Genomic DNA, 8,674 nt, shown 5'->3' on the forward strand with positions numbered 1-8,674 from the left:
ATAATCCTTCTAAAGGGGTTGTAGTCGGGGCTACCGTACTAAATTAATGGCTGATGGCTTACCTGTAACAGCAGATCTTTTAGAAGACATTCTCAGGATTCCTGGACAGGAGAATCATTTTGCTAAAGACTGCTGTTTGTTGAGGGCAGGACACAGTCACGAATGTGCTTACACTCTTTTCCTGTGGGTAACTGGCTTAGAGCTTAAAAATTTTCGTAAAACTCCTAGGATCTCGCTAAGTCGAGGAATTGTCCAAAAGCCTCCCATAGTATTGGAAGTCCTGATGTGGAGGGGTAAGTCTGCGAGTTTCGTGTACATCACATTTATTGATTACTGATCCGCCGTGATCAATGGAATTACTTTTATGAGACAGAACACCTGTGACAATTATTTTTTTATAACAAATGGATGACATTACTATCATTATACATTTTTTTGTATTAGTAGGACTGTATAGTCGCAACAGATCAGTAGAGAAGGGGAAGAAAAACAGAAATTAATATCACACAGCAGCGAGTCTTGACGCCCCTTACAAATACGTCACATACTGACTTATACTACTCTATTATCGTGTAGTACGAAAATGAGGCAACCAGTCTGAAAGTACTCGTAGTTTCAATGAATAAGGGAAGTATATTTAAAACGTACTCCTTGTATGTGGTATCTCTTTTACAAAGTAGGCACCTAATTTTCAGGAGAAGGTTCATTTCGCTTTCAAAACAAAAGCTCGTGCATACACACACACACACACACACACACACACACACACACACACACGCACACACACACACACGCGTGCGCACTCATGCTCACGCACAATCAAATTCATCCAAAAATTACGTAAAGATCGTAACTTCCTGCGTTTTGTAGTATTTTAAAGGGGATTCAAAAATATGAAACACCCAGCAGCATATTTATCAAAAATATAACGTAAATCAGCGTTTCTGTACGTGCAGAGACCGAAAGAATCCTCAACTTAATCGCTTCTCACATCTAATTGCTGTCAGGCGTCACAGAGTGGACAGAAAACCATCAGAAAACTAAGATTGATGACTCTGCATTTTACAAGCCTCAGGTGGTGTGAGGTGACGACACGTGTATTTTTGTCCAGTCGACAAAATATAACATGCTTGGAGATTGCGAAAATATTGACTCGCTGCCTAACAAGGTAAATATCCCAGATGTAAATAAATGGTCTTGATGATATTTGGTGGGTATGTAAATTGGCCCAGATATTGCAAAACATGTTTTTTCGGTTTTTGCCCATTTTCACTTAGGAGTAACAACACAACCCAAATTTAATTTGGTGCATGGTGAAGAAAAAAATGTGTGGCCACATAGAACTGTGTGGGGTGGGAACTTGTCAAGCGAGGGAACTAGCACCCAGCCATGACTGACTCAAAGTATTTTACCACAACAAAAAAGGGTGAAATATTTGAACTGAAATCTGAACTTAACAATGATAAGAAAGAGAAGAAGCGGGAAGCTGTTAAAAAGTTATTGCTTCAATGACAGTAGGAAAAGATGTTTCTGCTTTATTTCCTGATGTCGTTAATTGTATGCAGACTGACAATCTCGAACTGAAGAAACTAGTGTATTTATATTTGATGAACTACGCGAAGAGTCAGCCTGACATGGCAATAATGGCAGTAAACACTTTTGTAAAGGATTGTGAAGATCCAAATCCTTTAATCCGTGCCCTGGCTGTTCGAACAATGGGCTGCACTAGAGTTGACAAAATAACTGAATATCTTTGTGAGCCTTTGCGTAAGTGCCTCAAAGATGAAGATCCATATGTTAGAAAAACTGCTGCTGTGTGTGTTGCCAAACTGTATGATATCAATGCCCAGTTGGTTGAAGACCAGGGATTTCTTGATCAGCTGAAAGATCTTCTTTCTGACTCCAATCCTATGGTGGTTGCTAATGCTGTGGCTGCTCTCTCTGAAATAAATGAAGCAAGTGCAAGTGGCTCTCCACTCATTGAAATGAATGCACAGACCATAAACAAACTATCAACAGCTCTTAATGAATGTACAGAGTGGGGCCAAGTCTTCATTCTAGATTCTCTTGCAAATTACAGTCCAAAGGATGATAGGGAAGCCCAAAGCATCTGTGAGCGGGTCACTCCTCGTTTGGCCCATGCAAATGCTGCAGTTGTCTTGTCTGCAGTGAAGGTATTAATGAAATTTATGGAGATGCTTCCATCAGATTCTGATTTTGTGTGAACACTCACAAAGAAGCTAGCTCCTCCACTGGTGACACTGCTTTCTTCGGAACCAGAGGTCCAGTTTGAAATATCAACCTCATTGTACAGAAACGTCCTGATATATTAAAACATGAAATTAAAGTGTTCTTTGTGAAGTACAATGACCCAATATATGTTAAGCTGGTATAAACTGAATATTTCTACAAAATATCCCACCACTATCAATAAATTTGGAGAAATTAAAATTTCCGTTACATCGTCTATCAGAGACATTCTCTTTCCTTATCCATCCATATGTAACAAAGTTGCATCCTGGAACGCCCTATTATGAAATATGTTACACAAAAGTGCTGTAGGAGTATTTTCAACATATCCAATTGAAATACGTTCATGTTCATTATGCTTCTAAGTCTTTGCTTTATGTAGCTTCTCTTTATGTTTCCAAATGATATTTTTCTTTAAAAATTCATGATTTTTAGTCTTTCTCTACCATTTCACACATGTGTAAGATATCAATTGAAAATAATTGGTAACTCTTTCTGATAATGCCAAATCATTACAGTAATGATAACGTGCAAGGAAAAGCTTGACACATTTTTTCTTTTGTCAGATATCTTTTGATGTGATCAGACGTTGGTTTATCAAATTTCGGTGGTGTAACGAAAACATTTGGGGCTTCATGTAAGAGGTTCTCGAATCTTCGCTGCAAACTCTCCATTAGGTTCTTTAAAGGAATGGACAGAGGATAATCCGTTATCAGACCGCACAGGCTCTGTTATTCTCTGTTTAAGTTTGAATAGTGATTTCGGGCTTGCCTTGAAATACATTAACTATACTTTTCTGGTCAATTGCAACGCCCGCATTTGAAGATGAATGTCATGACGATCAGTTGATAATCGATAACCTAATATTTTTTTGTAAAAGTGCTTCATCTTACCTCAGAGCCTTTGAATAACACACTTTTCCCAGCGAGAAAGCTGTGCCACTCCACTAACTTGAGGTAATTACGCTTCAAGGATGAAGGGAACTCTGTGTCTTTGACAACTTTCGGTTTTCTTACTGAAACCCTTTCGCCTACTGAACAGTTAAATCACATACGATACGAATTCAACGGTTACCGTTAAAAACGGTAAGAGTAACAAACTAACGCTAAAGGCCTTCATTCCTAAACGAACGTGAGTAATGTCCCATTTTACATGTATACAAATTAAATTCTCCGATCCTTGCTACGAATGTGACTTGCTACGTATAACTTCTCTCTCCTAACGTTTATAGCGTGGTCGAATATCATAGTTCTCGTGATCTGGCATTTTTTGTTTTTATTTTTTTACTTTCTTGCAGGTTACCCTTCCTGTCGCTGCAGCCATAAGATAAACGTAGCGGATGAAAGCTGTGTTTGTCGCCTGTCTGCGATTGTTGCAAACGCTGATCTGTATACCTTTGTTTTGCAGCTGTTTGTGAATGGTGTCTCTTATGAGCTGTAGATTGGAGATCAGCCCAGCACTCGCCCAAACGAGCGTGAAGAACGGCATAAAAGCCACACTCAGCGTTACTGGTGACCCAGACAAGTAGTCGTGAGTCCAATATTTGCATTACATTCGTGTCTGGTCAACCTCCATGCCTCGCCAGCTAGCTCACAGCCCGTTAGTCTATACGAGCATGTCTGTAATCCTGCTAATGCTGATCTCTCATTACACTCACGTATGAGTAGTGCCAGACCACTATTTCTTTCCGATATTCTTATTCGGAATCTGTTTTTACAGTATGTTATGACTTCTTAGATCAGTGATATAAAAAAAAATTATTTAGTGTCTGCCTCTATTCTTCATGAGACGCAAACAACGCCAAAATACTATTTTAATTTGCTTTAGGGTATCAGTTAATTTGACACTTGAGTCGTCACCAATCCTGTGTTAAATAGACCCTCAGCATTTTTAAATTTGGCAGAGATTCAAGGAAATATCAAACAAAAGAAAATCCACGATAGAATAATACTGAAAAGTTTCAAAGGATCTAGATCCTCAATATATTCATCCTGTGCTGATGCAGATTCACAAGGAAGTAATGGTTTTACGGATTTGTTTTTACATTTTACATCAAAATATATTCACTAATTCACATACTTCTCTTTCTTGTGTTCCAGTACGTATAACTCAACTGCGATAAGTACATTCCAAGATTTTTCTTGCTTCCTACTACGTATGATATTAAAACATTATCTTTGAACTGGTACGCTTTATGAGAGGAAATATCTTGCATACTAATATGTTATTTGTTTTCGTTATTTTGTACTACGCATTATTTATTAAGCGCAAGACTACAATTACATCTGTGGAATTCAAAGTCAGGCTGGCTAGCAACGGATAATTCAGGCTTTAACTCAAAGGTTTTCACTACCATTATGGTGACTAATATTTTGTCCTTCGAGCTACATTTGCCTATCTCACTGTACTTCTGAAGGAATGCGTGTTTAATGGAATACACAGAAAGCTCGTATGTAACACTCAGAAGGCGTCATTTTGCTACTGCATTCCGTTGAAAAAATTTGAGTAGGTCAACGTTTACGACGACAGGCAGAGCTGACCCACCAAACGTACGACACCTGACACAGCTTCCTCTCTTGAAACCACAGTAGGGGTCATTTGACACTGTCACCTAAACATCTGCAAACTTTTCGTGAAAAATTGACTAAAATCCACAGCATTTAACGAGGCACTTAAAAATCCGCTTTTGCTAGTAATAAATAAAAATTTACTTTAAATGGGCTTTTCTCTTAGAACAAATCTGTTAATGAAAGTTAGGAATAATATTCAAAGGAAGTCGTTTGGCAGTCACGGACAATAACTTGGATTTAATTTGTATTTTTGATCCAAGGACCTGAATCATCAACAACTGTTGCGGTTCTGCTATTACAGGTGCACATCTGTAACTCAAAATATTCTATTCTCTTGTATGAAAAATACCTTTCCGATTACACCTAATGGTAATTTATGACTTTCTACAGTCTTCATTTTTGAAACGCTTTGGCTCCACAACAGTTTAACTGATAACAATATCCAGTCCTCTGAACCCTTGATTCATTGTTTAAATGTGAGACCTGTTAGGACAGTTATATGTATTTTGGGGCGTTAGTGGGGAGGGTTAATAAGTGCTGTTTTTGTTTTGGTTGTTTCGTATTACAGGGACATGGCTGACATTTAAAAACTAAAATGAGTAAGCATATCTACACAACAGATGGAACAGAATCTGTAGACACACTTATTTAGAATCGTTTAGCTGCTAATCAAATATTCTGATTCTGTAAATTACGGGTGTAAACACACACATCAAAATTTCAATTGCACATCAGATTGAGACACAACAATTTAGTCTTTGGTATTTAACAACATTACTGCGCCTAGTATATATGAATTGTTCTAGTCACCGCTGCTTGCATAGCTAAAGCTCCTGCAGTAGGTTACCTCTGCCACTGGTGTGTTGACGGCTCCTCCGTGCAGCCCCTCCGTCCACCTGCAGCGGTCCTGGGCGCTCCCGAAGTGCTTCAGCACCCACGCCGACACCATCTCGTGCTTCTCCTTCGAGTACGTCTCCTGCAACAGGAAAACACGGTTAGATTAATTCAGGATTACTTTCGCCACCAATGAAACATATACCTATTAAAACAAAGAGTAGTCTGTATTTGTATTCCAAAAGAAAACCGATTTTCCGATCTTCTGTTATTCACCTCGTCTACAATTCCGTCCTGCAACAAATGAAGACACTGCAGTCAGTATAGGGTTAACGAAATGCTAGGTCCGTTTAAATAGAAACGTCTCTCTATATTGAGTGTTGAGTGTTAGATCATTGTTGTAAATGGTGGCGTGATGATCTTACAGACTCTCAAGGGTGATGGAGAGGGATAAATATATCAATCCAACGCACGAAACCCTCGTCCAGAAGCGACAGAGTCAAAATCTGCAAGCGAAAATAGTTTTGATACCTCTGACAGTATATCACTTCTACTGCAAATTCTTTGCTTGTTGTCTTTTTGATTAGGTAGTGTGAACCAAAACAACGAAAATATCCAGCAAACAACGTCTCTAAAACGCATACCTAATGAGCTGTCAGTTGTTGTTCACTAGAAGAAACGTATTTCACAGTAGCAAAAGTTAACAACTGCTCATAGCTCTGCAGGTATGCACGTTAGAGTCTATATTTAATGAACCACTTTGCTTTTTTCGATCAATTCTAGCTCTTCCCCAACGAAGGGCCTGCAGTAGGGGGGCGACTGCCAGACACACCAGAGCAATTTGCGCTTATAACTTTCAGTTCAGCCGTTTCCTGACCATGGCCGCTTTCGTTACGTTGACACATTTACCTTTTTCTATCAATCCTGAGACTTTGTAGTATCACCATGGATTCACACTGTAGACTGTTATCTTCTTCCAGTTAAAACACTACCAATAAGTACAGTTTGTATACTGCTTGGCAACAAAATTATGGACTTTGTTTGTGTTTCAACAATTGATGCACTAGGATCTGCGCTTCCAAATGCTAACACATGAAGATTTCAATGAGAAACAATGTATGTTTATTTTAACGCATCTTCTTGTATCTGTAACTAATCGAAATGGTCAGTACTCACACACACTTTCATTAATGTATCTACAACGTGTGTACCAAGACGTCAGGTAAAGGGAGAAGTGCATGACAATTGCAAAATTTTATGTTCGTTACGACTCGTTCATTATCGTTTGACGACTGTTCTGTATGTATCAACGTGCGACATAGAGGTATAAAGACAGGAGTGTTTCAGATTGTATCCTAGTATGTAACATTCCAGTCCGTCGTTATCTGCAGGAAATCCCAACGTATAACGCAACTTCTTGTGTTCTAAAAATGTAGCATTTCTGGTTGACATATTTATGAGAACACATCAATTTGGATGTTACCAGCCAACAGCTAACGAAGTTACAATTTGACCTGTGTGTTACCCTTAGGGTTTAATGTAGGCAACTGGTTTCTTGGTTTCGAAAAACGTAGTGGTGATTGCAGTAGCTTACAACCAAGAAAAATCTCCAAAAACAGAGGACAGAACCGGGAAACTGAAACCATTTTATTTCTGATTAGAGACGAACATGCCGCAGCAGGAATTATCAGGTCATATTCTTAAGCATGTGTGAAAGGACAGACTCGATGATATTCCTCACGAGTGTTACAGGTAAACTGCAAATGGTGAGATGGTGAAATGTACTGAGTTACAAAAACAAGGCTATAAAAATGTTGTATAAGGAAATGTCATATTCGGTAAAAATAAATTAAAATTTACTCCTATTCCCCAGTTGCAAATAAGTATTTACACAAGCTGACCTTAATTCCAGCCATATTCCAATCAGGAAAACGTCCCTAAATATTTCCAGATGGGCAACCATCTGATTACTATCAAGCCAGCTGGCGTTTGAGTGGCAAGATCTGGGCTGTGGATCCTACATCAAACTATCCACATTGCTCTCTGTAGAAAAGAATGAAATGTATAAAAAGATAATAATATTAAATTTTCACTTTGTACCATTCCCTTAATTGCGTAGTATCATTTCTTTTATGGGTAGAGCCAAGGTTACATTGTGTCTCATGGATTAGTCTGCGTACACAGACTGAGTTACTAGTTACTGCTAGTCTTATTTAAATTAAGCTTCGCTAGGCTTGTGTTGTGATATGTACAATAAACTGAATATCACAATTTTTCTTCAGGTGAAAGGATACCAAGTATCATAACTCAGTTAAGTACTAATCAAACTAATGAAACGGCTATTGGACAAGTAGTAGCATTTTACATGTCTTTACAAAGGTTTAGTAAGTCTTGTACATGTTTATTTCAATACATACCAGGATTTTGTTGGCAGGGCTCTGTTCCTTAGCCTGACTGCCAGGTGTCGGCGCTCCTTCAGGATGAACTCTGAAATTAATGAAATATTTTTTGTTTTATTTATTCATATATTTAACATCCTTTTTAGACAAATTATTCATACCAGAAATTACGCATGTTGCTGCCATGCAAAACTGTTATACAGTTATGTTTACTTTAATTTGATTAAAACATATATATGATTATCTCACTTAAATAACCCTAACTCATTGATATTTGAGTAACTTGAACTTGATTGAGCTATTTCTCTACAATCAGTATTCTGAAGAATGAGAAGTAGTACTAAAGTCGCTGCACACAGCTTAAGTACATACATTTGGATAAGCCCAAACAACCCTTCCCCACTCCCTCCAATCATAGAGGTCACTGTGTGGGGCTGTAATTACAGCATATTCACGAATTCGGATGCGCTACACGACAAGTTCCACGCTGAAGAATTCTATACAAACGGCACGTCAGGCCGGACTTACCTGCTGGTCCTCCTGGACCTGCAGCCTCGTGGCAGCCTAACGCAGAGGCAGCAGGCCAGCAGCCGCCGCAGCAGGCCACGGCTGGTCTCGGCC

The 8,674-nt window shown here is 38.7% G+C and overlaps 1 pseudogene; it reads left to right on the top strand.

Moving 5' to 3' along the window:
- The first annotated feature begins 1,389 nt into the window (after positions 1-1,389).
- LOC126263593 (AP-1 complex subunit beta-1-like) lies at positions 1,390-2,395 on the top strand (annotated as a pseudogene).
- The last annotated feature ends 6,279 nt before the right edge of the window (positions 2,396-8,674 follow it).

This window comes from Schistocerca nitens, chromosome 6 (assembly GCF_023898315.1).
Source record: "Schistocerca nitens isolate TAMUIC-IGC-003100 chromosome 6, iqSchNite1.1, whole genome shotgun sequence".
In the NCBI taxonomy this organism is placed as follows: Eukaryota; Metazoa; Arthropoda; class Insecta; order Orthoptera; family Acrididae; genus Schistocerca; species Schistocerca nitens.